This window comes from Lolium perenne, chromosome 7, assembly GCF_019359855.2.
Source record: "Lolium perenne isolate Kyuss_39 chromosome 7, Kyuss_2.0, whole genome shotgun sequence".
NCBI classification, from domain to species: domain Eukaryota; kingdom Viridiplantae; phylum Streptophyta; class Magnoliopsida; order Poales; family Poaceae; genus Lolium; species Lolium perenne.
The window spans coordinates 227,302,772-227,330,449 of NC_067250.2; the positions used below are offsets into that span (position 1 = coordinate 227,302,772).

At 46.5% G+C, this 27,678-nt stretch overlaps 1 protein-coding gene across 1 annotated transcript in view; it reads left to right on the forward strand.

The window, feature by feature from the left end:
* The first annotated feature begins 1,514 nt into the window (after positions 1-1,514).
* Positions 1,515-27,678, forward strand: part of LOC127313817 (signal recognition particle 19 kDa protein) — a 48,379-nt gene continuing 22,215 nt past the window's right edge. The window contains exon 1 of the mRNA XM_051344282.2: positions 1,515-1,545. The gene's annotated coding sequence lies outside the window, so the exon portion shown is untranslated. The remainder of the gene's footprint in view (positions 1,546-27,678) is intronic.

Genomic DNA, 27,678 nt, shown 5'->3' on the forward strand with positions numbered 1-27,678 from the left:
ATAATCCCGGTACCAGATCTACACTTAGATCCCTACATTCCATGTCCCCTCTTTGCATTACTGATGGTCTTCTACTTTGCATGGGGAAAAAATATGTGTTCCATTCTTAGGAAAAGTGTTGTAATAACGAGTGTTTAAGGAATATATGAGCACACATTGGTTCACATGGATATGCAACCTCGAAGATGTAGATGTAGACAAATCCATACCATCGTTGTGCCCCAACTTGTTTTGTCTGAAACGTTTTTGCTCACTATAATTGTTTAGTCAATGCAATTAAGGTGTAGCCCTCCACGATGTAAACTTTTCCTCAGGCTCAAGTGCTCAATGTAGTCACGGGGTTACATTATCTATATGTCAAATGTCCATTCAAGAGGCAAATCATGTGTGTTCTTTTAGTCAAAATTTCAACATAATTTGGCCCAACATATTGTGTCTACTTGTTTGGCATGAATTCGCAAATATCGTACGGAAAGCAGTTTGGAGATGCAACCTAATTAAATGGATTCTTGCAAATAAAATTGTGTTTTTTTTCTTTCTAAAGTTCCCTATCATGGCATGATTATGAATGAAACATCTTTGTGTGCAACAATAGGTGTCCGACGTTTGTACATTGGCTAATCTAAAGGTGTGCTGCACTTTGTTGTCTCTCATGGATGGCGCGCGTGAGATGCAGTGTTAGACAAAAGTCGGATGAAATTTGGCGTATGAATGAGAAAGAGGAAAGGTGTCAAATGGTTGTCGTTGCACGTGCACTAGAGGGTGAAGTTAATTCTACTACTTTAAATTTTCTAAATAAAAATAAAAATATGCACTTAGAAGTCCAAGTCTGTCATATTTTTGTGGAGTTTTTTTTTTTTTTTTGCTTTTACGTTCAAGCCAGAAAACTAAATTTCTTCGAAAAATAAGAAATGTGTTGCTTTTCGAAATATTCTCACATCTGGAATATGGCTGGGTGCTTTTTCGCGAAAACGTAAAAGCCTTGCGCTTCGATGCATTGATATGCATTGATAGAAAAGAGAGTTATATGTACAAGTCCAAAGAAAGACCAACACCACGCCATACAACTCAACCCAGAAAACCTAATCTAGGGGAAAAGTTAGCGGAGACCCCGAGCCCCCACGTCCGCCCATTGTCACACCTCGGCCGAATGTTGTCGAATAGGGAAGCCATCGAAGGACGTGCGTTATCGAAGACTGCAACGTTTTCTATGCTTCCATATCCACCATGTTGTGAGCATGATTAGTGATGAGGTGTCTTGCGTAACTGGTGAGAGGCGGTCCACACCGACAGCAATTACCACTCCACGAAGTCACTCTTAACCGTGGTGTGGTGCTTTACAAGCTATCCTGGGTCAAATTTACTCATGGGTTTCTTACAGTGACTAGTATATATTTTCGTGTATACTCGATATTTTCTGCTATATATTCCAATCTAAATCACTTTCCGAAGGTGAAATTCTGTATACTGCTTCAGAGTCCTATGCGTTGTTCTCTGTCTCGGACAGTTCAGTCTCGACGAAAACACAAGCCTCCAGATCTCCCGGTACGAGCCGAAGCTCCCTTCTCCCATGGCTCTTTTTGACTGACCCGACCACGACCGGGAACCGCATTAACCTCACGCGCACCCTCTCTCTGCTTCTTGCACCATGATCTGCTCCTTGCCCGACTTGAATCGCGCGGACATGGACGTCGGCGGCAGCGGCGGCGCCGACCTGAGGAGTGAGGAGCAGCATCAAGAAGTGAACATCTACCCGGTGTACCTCCTCAACTCCAAGAAGACGGTGGCCGATGGGGTTCTTTCGCTCACATATTATTACTTCTGTCTGTTGTTCATTGCTCTGCTTAGTATATTCAGACGAACTTGAAGTTACCATTAGTACATACAAAATTTCTGACAAACTCGCACTTTACTATCAGTTCACTACGGGAACAACCGGCTACACCGACGGCCCCGCACCGTCGGCACAGTAAGGTTCACCGTCGGCACAGGCTCTGCCGACGGTCACCGTCGGCGTCTCCCCGTCGGCACAGCAGGCGTCGGGGTCTGCGCACGCACCGTCGGCGTAGCAGGTCACCGTCGGCACAGTCGTACGCCGACGGCTGGACGGTGGCCGTCGGCCGCCCCATCGTCGGCAGAGCCAACCAGCCGTCACGCCGGCTGCCGTCAACGTGTTTTGCTTTTTTTTCCCAGAACTGGCGGCAAAACGGTGGCATTCAAACTGGAAAAAACGCGCGAAACCTGGGCCGGCTGTTTTTGCCATTTTGGCTCAATTTGCTCAGAAAATCGCACAAAATGCACATATTATAACATTGAATATCCAGTAACATATATAGCACCATATAGCACAAAAATATCACCGTATAGCACCAAATCTCACAAATATAGCATCAAATCTCACAAATAGCACAAATATAGCATACAAGACCATGGTACATACACGGGATCCACTACAAAGATGGAGGGTGTCATCATGTGCTAGTACAATGTAGAAACTATGGTGGTGCACCACCCGGCGGACCCGAGTACTGATCTAGCTCCGACTGGGTGAAGCGAGGCCGCACTACTTCGACGGTGCTCGGGGAGGTAGAACCACGACGAGAGCCACCGGAAGCAGAACCATGCCGAGGTTCGGCAGAAGCACCAGGAGAATGGCTACCGGGGTGCATCGGCGTACCACAAGGAGTGTCGTTCCCGGATTCTCCCAATCCCTACATGTTGGAGGGAGTTAGCAACTTAGCCATGTCACACCAAGTTAGCAACTTAGCCAAGTTAGCAACTTACCGGGGTCAACTGACGCTGACGCTTGTACATGATATAGAACTCCTCCTTGGACGGGAACACTGGCGTCGGCCCCGGATGAGGTGGCTCTGGGAGTGGTTCCTCTCGCACTCCAGTCATCATGAACCGAGTGAAACTCTGCAAGAAACGGGAGAGATAGCTCAGATTCAAACATGGGGACTTATGATGTTTTGCAACCATAGAGATTGAAACTTACCGCCATCTGGTTGCTCGTCCACTGGACATAGGCATCTTTCACAAGGTCATGCTCCTTAATCTTCTCGAGATACTCCTCGTAAGCTACTGCATAGGCCTCCTCGAGCTGAATCTACAATTTCAGAAATAATGCGTCTCATCAACATAGCCATTCAGGAACAAGAGTCAAAACAGAGGATGAAAGTGTGGATGACTTACATCTACCTCTACCCGAGAACGGCATGTAGTCCGCGAGGAGGTAGCGTAGCTACCGGAGGGGAGGGTAGCCTTGATCTGCGTGAAGTTCCTCTGAGGCTTGAAACCCCCAGCAAGGCGGCGGGACGTCCATGCGGCTGGCCGGACCCCGCCACATCATCGCCACCTCGTCGACCGGCTCGGTCATAGGGTCCTCCACCTCTGGATGGAGCTTGGCGTACTCCTCGCAAAGTATCTTTCCTTCTTCTCTTTGGCCTTGCCGTAGTACATCTCGGGCGCGGGCCGAGGCTCGTTCGGACGGGCGTCACCGGCTTCATGTGCGTCCACGCTTCCATCTCTCCAAGTTCCCTCCCGAGCTTCTTCCCCGCATCACAAAACAAATGTTATGCATATCATCGAAAATCAAAAATATGCAGCTTGTTCCATTTTTATATGTACCAGACGCTCCCGATAGCGATCGGTGCTGCTGCTCCCCGCACTGTGTGTTCCCTGATTCCCACGGTTGGCCTTGTTCCGGTCGCTCACGGCCTTGAAATCGGGGTTTTCGCCGACCCAATTCTTGACCGACTCCATGAAGGCGGCCCTCTTATTATTATCAGCCCAATGTGGTACAACCTGCAAAATCAAAACTCATTTGAAGAACAAACAATATAGTTGCAAGTTAGCCGCAGTACATAGAATCGCATTGACAATTACTTACCGACATGAAGTCCTCTATCGTCATAGCCGGGGCGAGTCCCTGCACAATCTCAGGCTTTGTGTACCTTACGCCCTGCTCAGCATAGAAGTGGCCGATGCACGTGATCCTCTGGTTGTACCACTGCTGCCGTGTCAACTTCCGACACATGTTACGGAGCACCACGTCCGCCCTCTCCTTATGCTCAGTCGCCACCCTATAATTGCGCTGCAATCAAGCATAACAGAAAGTGTGAGAGGCATGAGTTATCACGGTGGGGTTATCAACTACATATGAACGAAACCCAAAGAGTATGCATTACGTACCCAAAACTTCTTGATCACGGCATCGGCGGCGGAAGTAAAGCCAGGGTAAGGCGCTATCTCAAAGTCTTCCCAAGTGTAGGCTAGCTTGGACTCGCCCCCAAGGACCGGAGTGTACATCCCCGGCCAGTACTTCCTAATAGCAGCTCCAATCAGACTCCCTGGCACGCGGACATTCTTCCCCGTGTATGTGAAATTCCTGCACAATTATCAAACATTAGAAAATGCTAAGTGTCATAACGAAAATGAAATCACCTTACTACTTACTCTATCTTTCCTGGGACAAGGAGCCACTTCTCATCCTCCGTAGCAGGTTCCTTACTCTCATCGGGAACCTGCGCTTCCCCACGAATCCACAGAATAGGGCGTACCCGGGTAGGTCATGCATCGAATAGTGGAACCAAACTTTCATGATGAAGTTTCTCTTTGATGCTCGGTCGTATGTCAATGTACCGTGATGCCACGAGTGGTGCAAATCCTCCACAAGTGGTTGCATTAAGACACTCAATTTCTTCCCTGGATATTCAGGCCATGGAAGGATCATCGACAAGAATATGTTCTTCCTTTGCATTACGACTTCGGGAGGGAGATTGAGCGGAATAACAAACACGGGCCAGCAGCTGTACGCGGCAGTCGACATACCATATGGGTTGAATCCATCGGTTGCTATCGCAATTCTAACATTCCGAGCCTCACTTGCCTCATTTGGGTGCTTTTCATCGAAGTGCTTCCATGATTGACCATCAGATGGATGTACCATGGGTACCCGTTTCTTCTCGTCTTGCAATCTTATCCCGGTCTTATGCCATGTCATCTGCTTGGCAGTCTCCTCGAACATGTAAAGCCGCTGGATTCTTTTGATGAATGGGAGATAACGAAGAATCTTTATGGCTACTTTTGTCTGCCTCTTCTGACCATTGCCTACATCTACCTCATGATACCTAGAGTGACCACACTTGGCACAGTACTTGTCATCCGCATAGTCTTTCCAAAACAAAAGGCAAAGTTTTGGACAGACATCATATGTTACATAATCCATTTTCAATGCTTTCAAGATTTTCTTCGTTTCGTACATGGTCTTGGGCAAGCAATGACCTTCAGGCAACATGTTACCTACTGTGTTCAGAGTCTTTTCAAAGGATGCTCGAGTACTCTCAAACATGCACTTGTCGGCTAGCAACTGCGTGATGCCATCAAGTTGAGACATTTTTGCACCCGGGTATAGAGGCCTCCTAGCTGAGGCCATCATATCAATGAAGGCCCTCGCGGTTGGCTCGGGTTCCTCCTCCGAAGTTCCTCCGGTTGTGGCGGTCCCTCCGGTTCAGGCGGTTCCTCCGGTTCAGGCTGTTCGTCCCATGGTAACTACGGCATGTCGGCATCCCGAAGATCATCTAGCAAGTTTAAGATGCCATCGTTCTCATTGCCATCGATCCGCTGCCGCATCACCTCACCTCTATCACGTTCGTGCCGAGAAAAGTCGACCGGCGGGTCGTAGTCACGCATATACCCATTCCACCAAAGGTGTTTAGTCATCTCTAGAATATCCTTAGGATGACGCCTCCTGCAGACATTGCAAGGGCAACGGGGACGAACAATCCCATTCGAACCACGAGCTAACTCCTTCACTAACAAATCGGTCTTCCATTTCCATTCATCTGTCACTTGAGTCGAACTAACACGGCCCTTTGTACATCCACTCATTATCAGCCATCACCGCTTTATTGCGTGACAAACAACAAATAGTAGCATGAAATTGAATGCATCATATTTTTACTTTTCTACCGGCGAAACGTGCATCAACCTACATCTCTACTAGGTGGGCTCCTAGCAGCCCCCGGACCCGTAGTTGGGTACGTTCTCCACGTTACGCTCGGGTGCGAGACAGAATTTCGGCGACACCTCCCCGCTGCTCTCCCGATACACGTCTCGGCAAAAAGCCGAGAGGATGTGCATCCGGAGAACAACAAGGAGGCGCTGACGAAATCCTGTCTCGCACCCGAGCAGAACATGGAAAACGTACCCAACTACGGGTCCGGCGACTGTCCCGTAAATACCACAAGCGTTACGGTTCAAAATATGCTGACCACTAATGCATATTTATCCGCGTAACGCTTGCGGACGGGAATTGACACCAAGGTTACGCGACTTGACGGAGAAATTAAATCTAATGACATAAAAAATGCGGAGGGGGAGTCGGCAATTTAGCTCACCCTCGGCTGTAGAGGAAGTAGTCGAACAACCGGCGATGTCGACGGCCGTAGAGATGCGCCGCAAGATCCGGGATCGTCACGCGGGATGCTCACTACTGGACCTAGTTAAAATAATAAAAATTTGTCAATGCAAATTTCAATTTCCATTTCTATTCCTTCATTTTCATTTCAATTTACATTAAAATTTCAATTTCAATTTCCAAATTCTTTACTTCATTTCAATTTCAATTTGCAAATTCTATTTCAATTTGCAAATTTACAATTACAATTCTATTTCAATTCTTTACTTCATTTCAATTTCAATTTGCAAATTTACATTACAATTTCAATTTCAATTTGCAAATTCTATTTTACTTCATTTCAATTTCCAAGTTACCTAGCTAATTGCAAATACTAAAAAGCTAAAAAAAAAAGAACATCCTTACCATGGCCGGCGGGCTGCTGCGGGGACGGCGCGGCACCGGGTGTCTTTGCGGGACGGCCGGGGGCTCTACGGCAGACTGAGCGAGCGGCGGCGGCGCGGGGGCGAAGCGCGTGGCGCGGGCCGGGAGGGTGCGGGGGGACGGCGGCGGCGCTGGGGGCAGGGCGTGGACGCGGGCCGGGGGAGGGTGCGGGACGGCGGCGGCCGGGAGGACGGCGGCGGCGCGGGGCAGGGCGTGGGCGCGGGCCGGGAGGGTGCGGGGGACGGCGGTGGCGCGGCGCAGGCGGCGGCGCCGGGAGGACGGCGGCGGCGCGGGGCAGGGCGTGGGCGCGGGCCGGGGAGGGTGCGGGGACGGCGGCGGCCGGGAGGACGGCGCGCGCGGGGCAGCGAGGCGGCGGCGCGCGCGGGGGGCAGGGCGTGGGGCGTGGGGGTGCGGTCGATCTGGGAGAGGCAGCCCCGCGTCGACCCCCACTTAAGTGGGTTTGTGTGCCGACGGCCAGGTTGTGCCGACGGTGACCGTCAGCACACTTTTTTATTTTTTTTATTTTTTTTGATCTTTTGTTCTGGCATGACTGATGTTGCTACAATAATGCTGAGAAAAAAGAATGCCTTAGAACATCCCCACTTTTGCCCCATCTTGGTGTTTGAGGGGGTGCCCTACTTAATCAAGGGTTTTATTGATTTTTACAGCAACTATGCATTTCATTCATGGAATAATGATAAATCCCAACATCGAGATAAAACGAATGAAACCAACACACAAACACAACTGGAGATAAATAGTTACCAAAGACGCAAACGACTCTAATTGATATCGAGTTCTGTTGGTCCTCTAGTGAACTGTGGACCCCGGTCCAATTCTCTATACTGAAATACAATCTCAAATCATCTCAAATCACTGGCACCGGAATCACTTTTGTGCATGCCATGTGGACACACACAACTTTTGGGGCCATTCCCTAGGTCCGATGCTCGATTTCTGACGAAACCCTAGTTCTGTTGACCGCGCCGTCTACCCCTTTGACTGCATCCCATCGGGGTTCCCCCGGTGGGCGTATGCCTACGTTTGAGCTTGGTTAGGTCATAGGTACATGTGGAAACAAGGATCATACCCTATGATCCCAAGGTTCTCTCCGGTTCACCTCCGAGGGAGTTCCCCCCTATACATGCAGAATCTGCCTAAGTGTAGGAACCCCATGTCCGAGAAGCCGGGCACACCCGGAGGGGGTAGCATTGGATATAGAACCATCTCAAATCACTTTTGTGCATGCCATGTGGACACACACAACTTTTGGGGCCATTCCCTAGGTCCGATGCTCGATTTCTGACGAAACCCTAGTTTTGTTGACCGCGCCGTCTACCCCTTAGATCGCATCCCATCGGGGGTTCCCCGGTGGGCGTATGCCTACGTTTGAGCTTGGTTAGGTCATAGGTACATGTGGAAACAAGGATCATACCCTATGATCCCAAGGTTCTCTCCGGTTCACCTCCGAGGGAGTTCCCCCCTATACATGCAGAATCTGCCTAAGTGTAGGAACCCCATGTCCGAGGAGCCGGGCACACCCGGAGGGTAGCATTGGATATAGAACCATCTCAAATCACTTTTGTGCATGCCATGTGGACACACACAACTTTTGGGGCCATTCCCTAGGTCCGATGCTCGATTTCTGACGAAACCCTAGTTCTGTTGACCGCGCCGTCTACCCCTTTGACTGCATCCCATCGGGGGTCCCCCGGTGGGCGTATGCCTACGTTTGAGCTTGGTTAGGTCATAGGTACATGTGGAAACAAGGATCATACCCTATGATCCCAAGGTTCTCTCCGGTTCACCTCCGAGGGAGTTCCCCCCTATACATGCAGAAACTGCCTAAGTGTAGGAACCCCATGTCCGAGGAGCCGGGCACACCCGGAGGGGGTAGCATTGGATATAGAACCATCTCAAATCACTTTTGTGCATGCCATGTGGACACACACAACTTTTGGGGCCATTCCCTAGGTCCGATGCTCGATTTCTGACGAAACCCTAGTTCTGTTGACCGCGCCGTCTACCCCTTTGACTGCATCCCATCGGGGTTCCCCGGTGGGCGTATGCCTACGTTTGAGCTTGTTTAGGTCATAGGTACATGTGGAAACAAGGATCATACCCTATGATCCCAAGGTTCTCTCCGGTTCACCTCCGAGGGAGTTCCCCCCTATACATGCAGAATCTGCCTAAGTGTAGGAACCCCATGTCCGAGAAGCCGGGCACACCCGGAGGGGGTAGCATTGGATATAGAACCATCTCAAATCACTTTTGTGCATGCCATGTGGACACACACAACTTTTGGGGCCATTCCCTAGGTCCGATGCTCGATTTCTGACGAAACCCTAGTTCTGTTGACCGCGACGTCTACCCCTTTGAAAGCATCCCATAGGGGGTCCCCGGTGGGCGTATGCCTACGTTTGAGCTTGGTTAGGTCATAGGTACATGTGGAAACAAGGATCATCCCATATGATCCCAAGGTTCTCTCCGGTTCACCTCCGAGGGAGTTCCCCCCTATACATGCAGAATCTGCCTAAGTGTAGGAACCCCATGTCCGAGAAGCCGGGCACACCGGAGGGTAGCATTGGATATAGAACCATCTCAAATCACTTTTGTGCATGCCATGTGGACACACACAACTTTTGGGGCCATTCCCTAGGTCCGATGCTCGATTTCTGACGAAACCCTAGTTCTGTTGACCGCGCCGTCTACCCCTTTGACTGCATCCCATCGGGGGTCCCCCGGTGGGCGTATGCCTACGTTTGAGCTTGGTTAGGTCATAGGTACATGTGGAAACAAGGATCATCCCATATGATCCCAAGGTTCTCTCCGGTTCACCTCCGAGGGAGTTCCCCCCTATACATGCAGAATCTGCCTAAGTGTAGGAACCCCATGTCCGAGAAGCCGGGCACACCCGGAGGGGGTAGCATTGGATATAGAACCATCTCAAATCACTTTTGTGCATGCCATGTGGACACACACAACTTTTGGGGCCATTCCCTAGGTCCGATGCTCGATTTCTGACGAAACCCTAGTTCCGTTGACCGCGTCGTCTACCCCTTTGACTGCATCCCATCGGGGGTCCCCCGGTGGGCGTATGCCTACATTTGAGCTTGCTTAGGTCATAGGTACATGTGGAAACAAGGATCATACCCTATGATACCAAGGTTCTCTCTCCGGTTCACCTCCGAGGGAGTTCCCCCCTATACATGCAGAATCTGCCTAAGTGTAGGAACCCCATGTCCGAGAAGCCGGGCACACCCGGAGGGGGTAGCATTGGATATAGAACCATCTAAAATCACTTTTGTGCATGCCATGTGGACACACACAACTTTTGGGGCCATTCCCTAGGTCCGATGCTCGATTTCTGACGAAACCCTAGTTCTGTTGATCGCGCCGTCTACCCCTTTGACTGCATCCCATCGGGGTTCCCCCGGTGGGCGTATGCCTACGTTTGAGCTTGGTTAGGTCATAGGTACATGTGGAAATAAGGATCATACCCTATGATACCAAGGTTCTCTTTCCGGTTCACCTCCGAGGGAGTTCCCCCCTATACATGCAGAATCTGCCTAAGTGTAGGAACCCCATGTCCGAGAAGCCGGGCACACCCGGAGGGGGTAGCATTGGATATAGAACCATCTCAAATCACTTTTGTGCATGCCATGTGGACACACACAACTTTTGGGGCCATTCCCTAGGTCCGATGCTCGATTTCTGACGAAACCCTAGTTCTGTTGACCGCGCCGTCTACCCCTTTGACTGCATCCCATCGGGGTCCCCCGGTGGGCGTATGCCTACGTTTGAGCTTGGTTAGGTCATAGGTACATGTGGAAACAAGGATCATACCCTATGATCCCAAGGTTCTCTCCGGTTCACCTCAGGGAGTTCCCCCTATACATGCAGAATGCCTAAGTGTAGGAACCCCATGTCCGAGAAGCCGGGCACACCCGGAGGGGGTAGCATTGGATATAGAACCATCTCAAATCACTTTTGTGCATGCCATGTGGACACACACAACTTTTGGGGCCATTCCCTAGGTCCGATGCTCGATTTCTGACGAAACCCTAGTTCTGTTGACCGCGCCGTCTATCCCTTTGACTGCATCCCATCGGGGGTCCCCCGGTGGGCGTATGCCTACGTTTGAGCTTGGTTAGGTCATAGGTACATGTGGAAACAAGGATCATACCCTATGATCCCAAGGTTCTCTCCGGTTCACCTCCGAGGGAGTTCCCCCTATACATGCAGAATCTGCCTAAGTGTAGGAACCCCATGTCCGAGGAGCCGGGCACACCCGGAGGGGGTAGCATTGGATATAGAACCATCTCAAATCACTTTTGTGCATGCCATGTGGACACACACAACTTTTGGGGCCATTCCCTAGGTCCGATGCTCGATTTCTGACGAAACCCTAGTTCTGTTAACCGCGCCGTCTACCCCTTTGACTGCATCCCATCGGGGGTCCCCCGGTGGGCGTATGCCTACGTTTGAGCTTGCTTAGGTCATAGGTACATGTGGAAACAAGGATCATACCCTATGATCCCAAGGTTCTCTACGGTTCACCTCCGAGGGAGTTCCCCCCTATACATGCAGAATCTCTCCTGCCCTTTTTTTACCGCCCCCCCGTTTCCCGCTGCTTCTCTCCCGCCCTTTTTTCCCCGCCCACCCTTTCCCGCTCCTTCTCTCCCGCCCTTTTTTCCCGCCCACCCTTTCCCGCTGCTTCTCTCCCGCCCTTTTTTCCCGCCCACCCTTTCCCGCCCATTCTCTCCCGCCATGTTTTCCCGCCGTTTCAGCCCCTCGTCGGCCTATATATAGCCATGGCTTCTCCACTAACAGCACCAGCAACATTTCTCCCTTCATCACTTCTCTCATCCAATAGAACCACAAAATCCTCTGAGCTGAGCTGCCGCTGAGATGGCTCCTCGTCGCCGTAGCAACACGGGCTTCATCGGCGTTCGCCTGCGGCCTGCTGGACATTTCGCGGCTGAAATCACCGCCGGTGGTACGCGTGTGTGGCTCGGCACCTTCTGCACGAAGGAGGCTGCTGCCCGCGCATACGACGTTGCGGCTTGGAGGTTTGGCCGGCCGCTCCACGAAATGAACTTCCCGGAGGTCAGGTCTCTGACGGAAGCTCAGAGTTTCTCTACTGAGCCACTACTTCGCTCACAGGGTGAAGCGCGGCGGTACAGGGCTGGCCAGCGGCGGATTGATACCACCGAGGCGGACGAGCAGTTCATGGCACAGTGGCGCAGAGACCATCCCGGAGACGTCGAGGCAACGCGCGCATTCTGGAAGGAGAAGCAGACGTACAGGAGAGAGAGGAGGGCGGGAAAGCGGCAGAGGAAGGCCGAGGTTGAAGCAGAGTACGCCAAAGGAGAGGCGTCGACATGGGGGGAGAATGATGAACGGTGGTTGTGGAACCTCACAACCACCGCTTCAGAGGACACCCCCAGCGAGGATGAAGATTTCGACTTCTCTGATTAATATGTGTGTGTCGAGTCCGTGTGTCTAGTGGGTCATGTGTCGACCCAGTGTTAAGTGCTTTGTTCGTGTGTGGGTGTAGTTCTTTAAATGCTTTGGTTTGTGTGTAGGTCTAGTTCTTTAAGTGTTTTGGTTCATGTGTGTGGGTGTAGTTTCTTTAAGTGTTTTGCTTTCTCTGTGTGGGTGTAGTTCTTTAACTGTTTCGGTTCGTGTGTGGGTCTAGTTCTGTAAGCGCTTTGGTATGTGTGTGAGTCTAGTTATTTAAGTATTTTGTATCGTGTGTGGGTCTTAAGTATTTTGTATCGTGTGTGGGCCATTCACCCCCTCCGAGGTTCGATTTACGCGAAGGGGTTCTATACCGCCCTTATACATATATATAGGTTTCCCGCAAAGGGGTTCGCCAAAATAGCAGTGAGAAATAAATAAACAAAAAAAATGATTGGGATTAATAATTATATGGGTAATAATTATCTCTTTGATGCAAAAAAAATGGAAAAACAAAAATGTGCATATCATTCTATGTGCCGACGGCCAGCGTTGCGCCGAGGGTCACAGTCGGCACAGCAGAAGGGGGACCCAGCAGTCAGTCCATGTGCCGACGGCCACCGTTGCGCCGAGGGCTACCGTCGGCACAGTGCAGACGGCTCCGTGATAGTTTAATGGCTGGGCCCGCCTATCAGCGCGTGTACCGACGGTCGTTGCTGTGCCGACGGTGACCTTCGGGTGCCATTTTCCTGTGCCGACGGTCCGTTTTGCACCGACGGTGACCGTCGGTGTAGATAGCAGTGTGCCGACGGTGACCGTGCGCCGACGGTCAGCTCCGTCGTTGGTCGACGAGGGCCTCTGTGCCGACGGCCCCGACATTTGGCCGTCGGCACATGGGCTGGCCGTCGGCACATGAAGTTTCTCCCGTAGTGGTTCCTACACCGCCACATATTTTCTCACAAACTTCTACTTGGCAACTAGTAGGTGCAAAGGAGATTACATTTGTTTTTCACCCTTCGATGGGGGATATGTACCCCTTTTTTGGAGTTATTAAAATACAACATTACAAATGTGGAGCCCTGTGATTAGGTCCATAGGCATACGGCATAGCCATTGATGGTAAATTTAGCTGCCACCCTGTCTAACCATGAATGATTCTATCCTTTTCTTATTTTTATTTGTGTGTCCGTATTGAGATTTTTTCCTTGAGTATCAAACTTATGAATGCTGATTATCTGTTATTGTCTAGTCAAAATTGAAAGTTGATCAAGTGATCAACATGGGAATAATCCCTCCCTTTGCTATATATTGTTAGATAGGATGAGACTCTCCCATCGGATTGACATTAGGATGATAACTCGGTTTAAAGTTTGCCCCTTACTGCGAAATTACCGCGAGATGGGGATTCGAACTCGGGTGAACTGGCTGTGCACTCGCTTGCCTTGCCAGTGAGGTAGAACTCAGTTCTCCGTCTAGTCAAAATTTTAGCAGTTCTGGACAAGATAACCTCCAAGTTTCCGATATAAAATATATGCGGTGGTAGTGACTGTTTTGACCTTTCTCGCCTTCTCCAATCTCCATTATTAATTAAGTCTCTTCTCACATCAGCACATAGCATGAGTTTTACCTGAATATCCGATACTTTTTAAAGCTTGTGGTATGTATTTTACGGGAAGCACAATCATTTTAGACCATCTGAGTTCTAAATGTTAGTCATAATTTTGGTTGATAAATCACCTGAAGAGTTGGCTATATGTTCACTAGCATTGTTGCACACTTGAGAGGTTTGGATGTAATTTTCATGTACCCCACTTTGGCATTTTCCCGTTGCCAGTGGAACTAGAATATGGATTGCAAAATTCGATCAAGCTTGGTTTTTCTCCTCATTGCTTTATAGAAATATTGTTAGTTCAAGTAAAAAGATCTCCAAATTTTTTCTCCGATACGGGGTTAACCCCCAGCCTCGGCATCAATCGATGCATACGGCACCTTATTGATTTTATTGAACGAGTGAGTTACAAACTTATTACATATCACGGGTCACTTAAAGTTTCTACGAAAACCAACCATCCAAAAATAACAAAAAGGACAAGCCGCCACAAGATCTTCATGTGAGCCGCTTGTCAGTACGCCAACCGCACTAGCCGTAGAAATCCCGTGCTACCGTCGCCAAGCTGTTACACCCAATATCCATGTCCCGTCGTTCATCCTCTTGCTGAATAAAGGACCACATATGGATCCAATGGGTAACCAAAAAAAACAACCTGCAAAAAGGATGGAAAACTCTTTTTGTTAAAGATAGAATCATTTCGAACCTTCCAGATAGCCCAAAATAAAGCGCACGCACCCACTCTAATGTGGCCTTTATCCTTCTTAGCTACCCCGTTAACCAATTGCCAACATGATTTGATGACCGAAACATTACCCTGGGCGACTGATACGTCTCCAACGTATCTATAATTTCCGATGTTCCATGCTTGTTTTATGACAATACCAACATGTTTTGTTCACACTTTATATCATTTTTATGCATTTTCCGGAACTAACCTATTGACGAGATGCCGAGAGGCCAGTTGCTGTTTTCTGCTGTTTTTGGTTCCAGAAAGGCTGTTCGGGCAATATTCTCGGAATTGGACGAAATCAACGCCAAACCTCCTATTTTTCCCGGAAGCGTCCAGAACACCGAAGAAGAGTCGGAGAGGGGCCAGGGGGCCACCACACCACATGGCGGCGCGGGCCAGGCCTAGGCCGCGCCGGCCTAGGGTGTGGCGCCCCAGTGCCCCCTGCGCCGCCTCTTCGCCTATAAAAGCCCTTTCGACCTAAAAACGCAGTACCAATTGACGAAACTCCGTAAAGACTCCAGGGCGCCGCCGCCATCGCGAAACTCCAATTCGGGGGACAGAACTCTCTGTTCCGGCACCCTGCCGGACGGGGAATTGCCCCCGGAGCCATCTCCACCGCCGTCTTCACCGCCATCGCTGCCCCCATGATGAGGAGGGAGTAATTCACCCCTGAGGCTGAGGGCTTCGCTGTAGCTATGTGGTTCATCTCTCTCCCATGTACCTCAATACAATAATCTCATGAGCTGCTTTACATGATTGAGATTCATATGAGTTTTGTATCACAATTCATCTATGTGCTACTCTAGTGATGTTATTAAAGTAGTTCTATTCCTCCTGCACGTGTGTAAGGGCGACAGTGTGTGCACCGTGTTAGTACTTGGTTTATGCTATGATCATGATCTCTTGTAGATTGCGAAGTTAACTATTGCTATGATAGTATTGATGTGATCTATTCCTCCTACATATGCATGAAGGTGAAAGTGTGCATGCTATGTTAGTACTTGGTTTAGTCTGTTGATCTATCTTACACTATAAGGTTACTAAAACATGAACATTATTGTGGAGCTTGTTAACTCCGGCATTGAGGGTTCGTGTAATCCTACGCAATGTGTTCATCATCCAACAAAAGTGTAGAGTATGCATTTATCTATTCTGTTATGTGATCAATGTTGAGAGTGTCCACTAGTGAAAGTGTAATCCCTAGGCCTTGCTCCTAAATACTGCTATCGCTACTTGTTTACTACTGCTGCGTTACTACTGCTTGTTTACTGTTTTACTGCGTTACTACTGCTGCAATACTACCATCATCAACTACACGCCAGCAAGCTATTTTCTGGCACCGTTGCTACTGCTCATACTTATTCATACCACCTGTATTTCACTATCTCTTCGCCGAACTAGTGCACCTATTAGGTGTGTTGGGGACACAAGAGACTTCTTGCTTTGTGGTTGCAGGGTTGCATGAGAGGGATATCTTTGACCTCTTCCTCCCTGAGATCGATAAACCTTGGGTGATCCACTTAAGGGAAACTTGCTGCTGTTCTACAAACCTCTGCTCTTGGAGGCCCAACACTGTCTACAGGAAAAGGAGGGGGCGTAGACATCAAGCACTTTTCTGGCGCCGTTGCCGGGGAGGAAAGGTAAAAGGCACTCATACTCCGGTTCCAGGTAAAGTACTTTTCTGGCGCCATTGTGTTTGTGCTCGAAGCTATTTCCTTTAGATCCTGCAATTGCAACTTTTTGTTTCTTGTTTACACTAGTTAGGCATAATGGAAAACAACAAAAAAATTAGTGAGCTTTTTAATCTTTTTCCTGATTTAGAATTGTTTGATGCGAAAATTAAAAAAACCTATGGAACCTTATTTGCATGCTAGTAGCGATGTTATTAGTATGAATGCAATTACTGCTAATGCTATGAAGAAGTCTAAGCTTGGGGAAGCTAGTTTTTGTGGTCTTTTTAGCTTCCCATCTTTAGGGGAGAAAATTTGTTCTGATAATGCTTTATCTGCCATATGCGATAACTCTAATAATGCTTCTGATATTTTAAATCCACCTGCTGAAAGTATTCCGTATAAAATACCCATGAAAATTATTGAACGTGTTATGGACAACCACTATAAAGGGGATGGAACTGTCCATCCTAGAGATCATTTACTGTTTTTGCACGAATTATGTGGGTTATTCAAGTGTGCAGGTATCTCTATGGATGAAGTGAGGAAGAAGCTATTCTGTTTGTTTACTGTCTGCAAAGCAGCGCATTGGTATAAATTGTTGGAGAATAGGCATTCTCTTGGTTGGGAGGAAATTGCATCATTCTTTTATTCTAAATTTTATCCTCCGCATGAAGTGCATATTGATAGGAATTATATTTATAACTTTTATCCTCGTGATGGAGAGAGTATTTCTCAAGCGTGGGGGAGATTGAAATCACTAATGCTCAAATGTCCCATTCATGAGCTCCCCCGTAATGTTATTGTTAACAATTTTTATGCGAGGCTTTCAGGACAACACAAGGACTATCTGGACGCGTGTTCGGAGGGATCTTTCACAAGCAAGGAGGTTGAAGCTAGGTGGGACCTCCTTGATCGGATTGAGGACAACGCTGAAGGATGGGAGAACAATGAAGGTAAAGAGTCAGGTATAAATTATGATTATGAATGCATTGAAGCTTTTATGGATACCGATAAATTTCGAAATATGAGTGCTACTTATGGTCTTGACTCTCAAGTTGCTGCAAATCTTTATAAAGCCTTTGCTTCTCATTTTGAATTGCCTAAAAATAATTTTGATAAGTATCATGAACCTTTTAAAGAGGATGGCACGAAGAATGAAATTGTTGTTAATTATTGCAATAAGCATGCTCAAACTCCTAAGAATGCCATTTCCTATAAGCATGTTAATTTTTGTGGAATACATAGACCTTGTGGAATTAATCAAATCAAAGATGAATATTGTATCCATCATGCTAATGAAAAAACTAGAAAGTGGTTTAGGGCTCTAGATGTTCTTGGTAAAAAAGTTTGTGCCCTCTACCCTTTTATTTGTGAAGTTTGCCATGAAGTGGGTCATTTTAATTTTCAATGCTCCTCCAATGATAATTTGAACCCAATGAGTGCTGCAAATTTGTATTGTGATGATGAAATTACTCCTAATCAGCATGATGAACTTACTTTATTTTTGGGGTGTGAAGAACTGTCGAGAAAAATCTCTTTGTTACATATGAGTGATCTTGATATTGATGATGTCCTGCATGGGTGTTTTTCTTATTGCATTGATAATAGCCATACAAATACTTACATACAAAATATTTTAGAAGATGACACCTTGCCAAAATATGATAGGACCGCTGTGTGTTTTCAACTAATTAATCAAAAGGAGGGATCCTCCCAAGTTTCTTCTATTGTTTCTGAAAGTAAATCAGGTTATGCGGACAAGCCACCCTTCAAGCCTCTTCCTCCTGAAGAAGGGAACGAGGAGAAGGAAGAGAAGAAGAAGAAGAAGGGAAAGAAGAAGAAGAAGAAGAAGAAGGAGAATAAAAAGAAAGAGGTAACGGCGTATCCCCGCGTGAATGAGATAACGCTAGGTAACCGAAAGTATGTTGCTGCTAATGATTATTGTGATAATGAATCTGAATATGATGATCTTCCTATGCCCTTTACATACATTAGCAATCATGATTTGAATGAGCACACTACTTTTGATATCGCAAATCTCTGGGAAACTAATTCTGAAAATGATGATGATAATAATTGCCATAGTGTCGATCTGGCCCATGCTTCCTCCCATAATGATATAGAAAGCTCTAAGCTTGGGGAAGAGGTGTTTGCAAATCCTTTAGCTACTGGTCATTATGTTCTTGATACATCTCCTTCTAATAACAATAATGGTGTGGACACAGATAAACCGATTGTGAAGGATAACTATTCTATTTCTTATGATGACACTGTGCCTCCGATCTTTGATGATTATTATAAAGAATGCTATGATATAGGTTCTAACTATCCTTATGAAACTTGTCATAGTCATGATTGGATTACCAAAAACAATCCCCTTAATAGGCAACTTGTTTACCATGTTCAAATTCTTGATAATAATCTTGCTCCACTTACTATTAATGAGAATAACTCTTCTTATGCCAAATTTAATGATACTTCTATGCATATGAACCATGATAAGAATGTTTTAAGTGATGGGTATATCGTGGATTTCATCAATGATGCTACTGAAAGTTATTATGAGAGAGGGAAATATGGTTATATGCATCTTAATAATATTAAGTTTCCCCTCTTTATGTTGAGAATCTTGAAGTTACTCGTGTTTTATCCTCTTATGCTTGTCACTTTGTTCTTCATGAATTCATTTGTGTACAAGATTCCTCTTCATAGGAAGCATGTTAGACTTAAATTTGTTTTGAATTTGCCTCTTGAAGCTCTCTTTGCTTCAAATACTATTTCCCGCGAATGGATTATTAAAACTGCTGAGCCCATCTTAATGGCTATAAAGAAAGAACTTCTTGGGAGATAACCCATGTGTTATTTTGCTACAGTAATTTGTTTTTATTTTGTGTCTTGGAAGTTGTTCACTACTGTAGCAACCTCTCCTTATCTTAGTTTTGTGTTTTGTTGTGCCAAGTAAAGCCTCTAATCGAAGGTTGATACTAGATTTGGATTTCTGCGCAGAAACAGATTTCTATCTGTCACGAATCTGGGCTGTTTTCTCTGTAGAAAAATCAGAAAAATATGCCAATTTACGTGCGTGTTCCTCAGATACGTACGCAACTTTCATTAGTTTTGAGTTTTCTGATCTGAGCAACGGAAGTATTTATTAGAAATTCGTCTTTACGGACTGTTCTGTTTTGACAGATTCTGCCTTTTATTTCGCATTGCTTCTTTCGCTGTGTTGGGTGGATTTCTTTGTTCCATTACCTTCCAGTAGCTTTGAGCAATGTCCAGAAGTGTTAAGAATGATTGTGTCACCTCTGAACATGTGAGTTTTTGATTATGTACTAACCCCTCTAATGAAGTTTATGAGAAGTTTGGTGTGAAGGAAGTTTTCAAGGGTCAAGAGAGGAGGATGATATACTATGATCAAGAAGAGTGAAAGCTCTAAGCTTGGGGATGCCCCGGTGGTTCACCCCTGCATATTCTAAGAAGACTCAAGCGTCTAAGCTTGGGGATGCCCAAGGCATCCCCTTCTTCATCGACAAATTATCGTGTTCCTTCTCTTGAAACTATATTTTTATTCGGTCACATCTTATGTGCTTTACTTGGAGCGTCTGTATGTTTCTTGTTTTTGTTTTTGTCTGAATAAATGCTCGTGTGGGAGAGAGACACGCTCCGCTGGTTCGTATGAACACATGTGTTCTTAGCTTTTAATGTTCATGGCGAAGGTTGAAACTGCTTCGTTAATTGTTATATGGTTGGAATTGGAAAATGCTACATGTAGTAATTGCTATAATATCTTGGGTAATGTGATACTTGGCAATTGTTGTGCTCTTGTTTAAGCTCTTGCATCATATACCTTGCACCCATTAGTGAGGAAATACATAGAGCTTGTTAAAATTTGGGTTTGCATGAGTGGTTTCTCTAGAGTCTAGATATTTTCTAGTAAGATGTTTGAACAACAAGGAAGACGATGTATAGTTTTATAATGCTTGTAATATGTCTTTTATGTGAGTTTTGCTGTACTAGTTCGTGCTTGTGTTTGCTTCAAACAACCTTGCTAGCCTAAACCTTGTATCGAGAGGGAATACTTCTCATGCATCCAAATCCTTGAGCCAAACAACACTATGCCATTTGTGTCCATCATACCTACCTACTACATGGTATTTTCCGCCATTCCAAAGTAAATTGCTTGAGTGCTACCTTTAAAATTCCATCATTCACCTTTGCAATATATAGCTCATGGGACAAATAGCTTAAAAACTATTGTGGTATTGAATATGTAATTATGCACTTTATCTCTTATTAAGTTGCTTGTTGTGCGATAACCATGTTCACTGGGACGCCATCAACTATTCATTGTTGAATTTCATGTGAGTTGCTATGCATGTCCGTCTTGTCTGAAGTAAGAGAGATCTACCACCCTATGGTTAAGCATGCATATTGTTAGAGAAGAACATTGGGCCGCTAACTAAAGCCATGATCCATGGTGGAAGTTTCAGCTTTGGACATATATCCTCAATCTCATATGAGAAAATTATTAATTGTTGTTACATGCTTATGCATAAAAGAGGAGTCCATTATCTGTTGTCTATGTTGTCCCGGTATGGATGTCTAAGTTGAGAATAATCAATAGCGAGAAATCCAATGCGAGCTTTCTCCTTAGACCTTTGTACAAAGTGGCATAGAGGTACCCCTTTGTGACACTTGGTTAAAACATGTGCATTGTGATGATCCGGTAGTCCAAGCTAATTAGGACAAGGTGCGGGCACTATTAGTATACTATGCATGAGGCTTGCAACTTGTAAGATATAATTTACATGATACATATGCTTTATTACTACCGTTGACAAAATTGTTTCATGTTTTCAAAATAAAAGCTCTAGCACAAATATAGCAATCGATGCTTTCCTCTTTGAAGGACCATTCTTTTACTTTTATTGTTGAGTCAGTTCACCTATCTTTCTCCACCTCAAGAAGCAAACATTTGTGTGAACTGTGCATTGATTCTTATATACTTGCTTATTGCATTTGTTATATTGCTTTGCATTGACAATTATCCATGAGATATACATGTTACAAGTTGAAAGCAACCGCTGAAACTTAATCTTCCATTGTGTTGCTTCAATGTCTCTACTATGAATTTATTGCTTTATGAGTAACTCTTATGCAAGACTTATTGATGTTTGTCTCGAAAGTACTATTCATGAAAAGTCTTTGCTATATGATTCACTTGTTTACTCATTGCATTTACATTGTTTCGAATCGCTGCATTCATCTCATAAGCTTTACAATGGTATGATTAAGATTATGTTGGTAGCATGTCACCTCGTAAATTATCTTTTATCGTTTACCTACTCGAGGACGAGTAGGAACTAAGCTTGGGGATGCTGATACGTCTCCAACGTATCTATAATTTCCGATGTTCCATGCTTGTTTTATGACAATACCAACATGTTTTGTTCACACTTTATATCATTTTTATGCATTTTCCGGAACTAACCTATTGACGAGATGCCGAGAGGCCGATTCTTTGTTTTCTGCTGTTTTTGGTTCCGAGAAAGGCTGTTCGGGCAATATTCTCGGAATTGGACGAAATCAACGCCAAACCTCCTATTTTTCCCGGAAGCGTCCGTAACACCGAAGAAGAGTCGGAGAGGGGCCGAGGGGGCCACCACACCACATGGCGGCGCGGGCCGAGGCCTAGGCCGCGCCGGCCTAGGGTGTGGCGCCCCCAGTGCCCCCTGCGCCGCCTCTTCGCCTATAAAAGCCCTTTCGACCTAAAAACGCAGTACCAATTGACGAAACTCCAGAAAGACTCCAGGGGCGCCGCCGCCATCGCGAAACTCCAATTCGGGGGACAGAACTCTCTGTTCCGGCACCCTGCCGGACGGGGAATTGCCCCCGGAGCCATCTCCACCGCCGTCTTCACCGCCATCGCTGCCCCCATGATGAGGAGGGAGTAATTCACCCCTGAGGCTGAGGGCTTCGCTGTAGCTATGTGGTTCATCTCTCTCCCATGTACCTCAATACAATAATCTCATGAGCTGCTTTACATGATTGAGATTCATATGAGTTTTGTATCACAATTCATCTATGTGCTACTCTAGTGATGTTATTAAAGTAGTTCTATTCCTCCTGCACGTGTGTAAGGGCGACAGTGTGTGCACCGTGTTAGTACTTGGTTTATGCTATGATCATGATCTCTTGTAGATTGCGAAGTTAACTATTGCTATGATAGTATTGATGTGATCTATTCCTCCTACATATGCATGAAGGTGAAAGTGTGCATGCTATGTTAGTACTTGGTTTAGTCTGTTGATCTATCTTACACTATAAGGTTACTAAAACATGAACATTATTGTGGAGCTTGTTAACTCCGGCATTGAGGGTTCGTGTAATCCTACGCAATGTGTTCATCATCCAACAAAAGTGTAGAGTATGCATTTATCTATTCTGTTATGTGATCAATGTTGAGAGTGTCCACTAGTGAAAGTGTAATCCCTAGGCCTTGCTCCTAAATACTGCTATCGCTACTTGTTTACTACTGCTGCGTTACTACGCTTGTTTCTTGTTTTACTGCGTTACTACTGCTGCAATACTACCATCATCAACTACACGCCAGCAAGCTATTTTCTGGCACCGTTGCTACTGCTCATACTTATTCATACCACCTGTATTTCACTATCTCTTCGCCGAACTAGTGCACCTATTAGGTGTGTTGGGGACACAAGAGACTTCTTGCTTTGTGGTTGCAGGGTTGCATGAGAGGGATATCTTTGACCTCTTCCTCCCTGAGATCGATAAACCTTGGGTGATCCACTTAAGGGAAACTTGCTGCTGTTCTACAAACCTCTGCTCTTGGAGGCCCAACACTGTCTACAGGAAAAGGAGGGGGCGTAGACATCAGCGACTAGGGTTTGGCTCCTCCGCCGACGCTCGTCATCGGCGTGAGTTTCTTCTCCATCCCAACTCCAACCCCTGTCGTTCCCGAGTCGGTGAAGGAGATCGGGCTGATCAAGGGGGTGGCCTTGCCCACCTACCCGGCCTTGTCTCTCTTCCTGCCTCCGAGCGCGGGTGTCTAGGGTTTGGTGCGTGGATTCTTTTTGCTGGTTCTATCTATGGTGGCCTCAGGTGGAAGATCTGGGGAAAAAACAAAGGGAGGTGATAGTGCAGTTTTGGAGAGGGCACCGAAGAACTTAGAACTGCGGGAAGGGGAGCTCGACGATGTGATCATAGGGAAAAAGGATTTGGTGGTCCTCCAGAAGCAATCGCGATGGATGGCGGTGACGAGGGCTACATATGGAGACTTGCAATCGATCCAGAGCTAAGGGAGGTGGACGACAACCTTTTCACTTTCAATTTTTTCTGTCTTGGCGACTGGAATAAAGTGATGTTTCAAGGGCCATGGCTGTTCCGCAAGCTGGTGGTGGTGATATCTGAATATGATGGCAAAGGGAACCCAAGATCAGTTCCCTTGGAAAGAACCGAGGTTTGGAGTCAAATTCATTCGATCCCAGAACTGTATAGGGAAGTGGAAATAGTTGATCAGTTACAAGGAGGATTGGGAAAGTGAAGAGCATTGAGATGACCCATCAGCGGTGGTTTGAAGGAGATTATGTTAGGGTTCGTGCTAGCATTAATGTCAACGAACCTCTGATTCGGTTCACCCCGTTGAATATAGAAGGAGAGGGAAGACAGATGCTTCAGGTCAAGTATGAAAAGATTGGCTATTTCTGTCATGTGTGTGGTGTTATGGGACATGACATGGAGGAGTGTGGAGATGGCATTCATAATGAAGAAGATGTGCAATATGGTAACTGGATGTATGCGCAACGCCAAAACCAAATTAACAGCCTGCCCAGCTTCAGGGCCTCGTTTGCTGTGAGAGGAAGAGGTAGAGGAGATTGGAATGTGGAACGGAAGCGATCATCCGAGGACGCTTTTGAGGATGAGAAGGTGAAAGATACGGCATCTAGCCCGCTGAAAACTGGTCCGGCTGTAGCCATGGAGGAGGACACTGTGTTGGCTCTGGGTGTTAGAAAGGATCCGATGCAGAGGCTAAATTTTGATGAAGATCCTGGAGAGGAAGGGGCGCTGGGTACATAGGAAATAGGCACTGATGGCAATGGAACTCCCCCAATGTCGCCACCCTACATTGGTCCAAGAGAGAAGAAACGAACCAAGAAAGGAGATGGGAGTACAAATTCTGCTAGCTCGAGTGACACAAATCCACTAGCAACATCGGCGGCCCCTCTCGAGGGGGACCGCCGGGCCCAATGAGTACGTTGGGATGGAACTGTCGTGGGTCGTGGCATCCTGCGATAGTTCGAGAATTGGACTGCCTTGTGCAGACCTACAAGCCTTGCTTGGTGTTTCTATGTGAGACCAGGCAAAGGGAAGAGCGAGTAAAAAAATTACGTTTTCGTATTGGCATGACTGGATGTTTTGTGGTGAATGGGGATGGCAAAGGAGGAGGTTTAGCTCTATATTGGTAGGATGGAGTTACTGTGGACTTAATCTCATTCAGCAAACGACACATTGATGTCCATGTTAGTGGGGGGCCTTATGCTCATAAGTGGAGGGCTACTTTTGTTTATGGCGAACCAAAGGCCATTGAGCGGTATATTTTCTGGGAGACTGTGAAAGGACTCCGAGTTCAATCTAGTGAACCTTGGCTTATGATAGGGGATTTCAATGAAGCTCTGTGGCAGGAGGAGCACTTTTCTCGGACACGGCGGGCAGAAAATCTTACGCGTAACTTCAGGGAAGCCCTTCAGCATTGTAACCTCTATGATATTGGCTTTGTGGGTGTGCCCTGGACATATGATAAAAAAACAACAGGGAGAGAGGAATGTAAGAGTTAGACTTGATTGGGCGGCTGCGAGTCCGGCGTGGTCTGCGTTTCCTAGAGATGAGACTGAGGCACATTGCATCGTCATGTTCTGACCATGTTCCGTTACTGTTAACTGAGGAGGCGGCGCAGAACGCTCGACAGCCTAGACCGATCTGTCGCTATGAAGTGGCGTGGGAGAGGGAGCCGTCGCTAGGAGCGGCTGTTGAGGAAGCTTGGTCATGGCGCCTCCTTGGTAGCGATTTGGGTGATATTAACAATAGCTTAAAGAATGTGATGACAAATCTGCATCAATGGAAAAATAGCCATTTCAAATCGATCCCAAAAAAATTAGAGAAGAAAAGAAAAATGCATGAAGAGCTGGCACAACGCTCCGATTTGGAGGGCACGCAACAAAGGCAGAACCTTCTGACTGAGATGGACGAGCTTCTTTACCATGAGGAGATGGCATGGATGCAACGGTCTCGGGTTTCATGGCTAAAAGAGGGTGACCGCAACACCAAATTTTTCCATAGGCAGGCCTCTAGACGACATAAGAAAAATCGCATTAGAAAATTGAAAAGGCCCGATGGTACGTGGACATGTGATACAACAGAGATGGAATAGATTGCTTCAGGTTTCTTCCAAAATCTATTCTCAAAAGATGATGCCCTTGAACCTGAAATAATTGCTAACCTTATCTAGCCGTGTATTGATGATGATATGAATGGAACTCTTTGTGCAGCGTTTACGGAGCAGGAGATTGATGATGCACTGTTTCAAATTGGGCCTCTAAAGTAGCCGGGACCTGATGGCTTCCCTGGGCGTTTTCTGCAACGGAACTGGGGGATTTTGAAAGAGGATGTTATAAAAGCGGTGCAGCAATTTTTCGCGACAGGAATTATGCCAGAAGAAGTCAATGATACAACAATTGTGATGATACCAAAAAAAGAATGATCCAGAGGAGATGAAGGACTTTCGGCCTATAAGCCTGTGCAATGTTATATATAAAGTGATGTCGAAGTGTTTGGTAAACCGGCTTCGGCCTATCCTTGAGGACATTATTTCTCCGACTCAAAGTGCGTTCATTCCTGGGCGTTTGATCACAGACAACACCCTCATTGCCTTTGAATGTATACATGCAATTCAGACTGGATTAGCGGCTCGTTCTAAGTATTGTGCGTACAAGCTGGATTTAGGTAAAGTGTATGACCGTGTGGACTGGGTTTTTTGGAGAGGATTTTAGCGAAGATGGGCTTTCACAGTCAATGGATACAGTGGATCATGGCGTGTGTGACCTCTGTACGATACTCAATTCGTTTTAACGGACATATGTTGGATCCCTTCTCCCCTACACGTGGCCTGCGCCAAGGTTATCCACTTTCGCCTTAATTGTTTCTTTTTGTCGCTAACGGTTTATCTTATCTGATTAGAAGGGAGATTTAATTGGGTGCACTAAAGGAGCTGCACATTTGTCGTCGAGGGCCGGGCATATCCCACTTGTTGTTTGCTGATGACAATCTATTATTCTTTGAAGGTTCGGTGAATCAAACCATGGTTATCAAATTAATTTTGAATCACTATGAAAGGAGCACGGGCTAGCAGATCAGCCTCGATAAGTGTTCTATTATGTATGGGGCTGGATGCAACCAGGAGGTTCAGGCCGAGATTAAAAATATCCTAAATTATAAAACTGAGACTTTTGAAGAAAAGTATCTTGACCTACCGGCGCCGGAAGGAAGCATGAGGAAAGGAAAATTTAAACCTATCAAAGAGAGATTCCAGAAGCGAGCCTCGGATTGGTCTGAATGGTACATGTCTTCTGGGGCTAAAGAGACTCTAATAAAATCGGTGCTGTAAGCTCTAACAACTTATGCAATGGGTGTTTTTCAATTTTCAATGGGGTTATTAGAAGATTTATCGAAAATAATCCGTGAGTTCTGGTGGGGAGATGAGGAAAATAAGAAGCGCATGCACTGGATGGCCTGGGACAAGACGGCTCGGCCGAAGGTTCATGGGGGTATGGGCTTTAGAGATCTTAGAATATTTAATCAAGCTTTGTTAGCACGTTACACGTTAGGCATGACGGCTAATCTAGTTCCCAAACAGTCTTTGTACGCGTCTGTTAAAGGCTAAATACTACCCGTCAGCACATCTTTTGGACACAGCCTTTATTCAAAATACATCCTCTACATGGCAAGGTATAGTACATTGTTTGGAACTTCTAAAATAAGGTGCGATTTGGAGAATTGGCTCGGGTTCAGGTGTTCGAATCTTCAGGGACAGTTGGATTCCCAGAGTTGGAGCAATGAAGCTAATGGGGAGCAGAGGCAACTCCAGGCAACTCCCGGCGTCGCTGGGTGTCAGAGCTTATTGATCCAACAACAAAAACTTGGAATGAAGGTGTGATCCGGGAATGCTGCAATCATATTGACTCAGAGACTCTCATGTCCATCAAGCTCTCGTCGAGGCAATGTGAAGACTTCGTAGCCTGGCTGCCAGAGAGTAACTGGTTTTTTCCATCCGCTCAGTCTA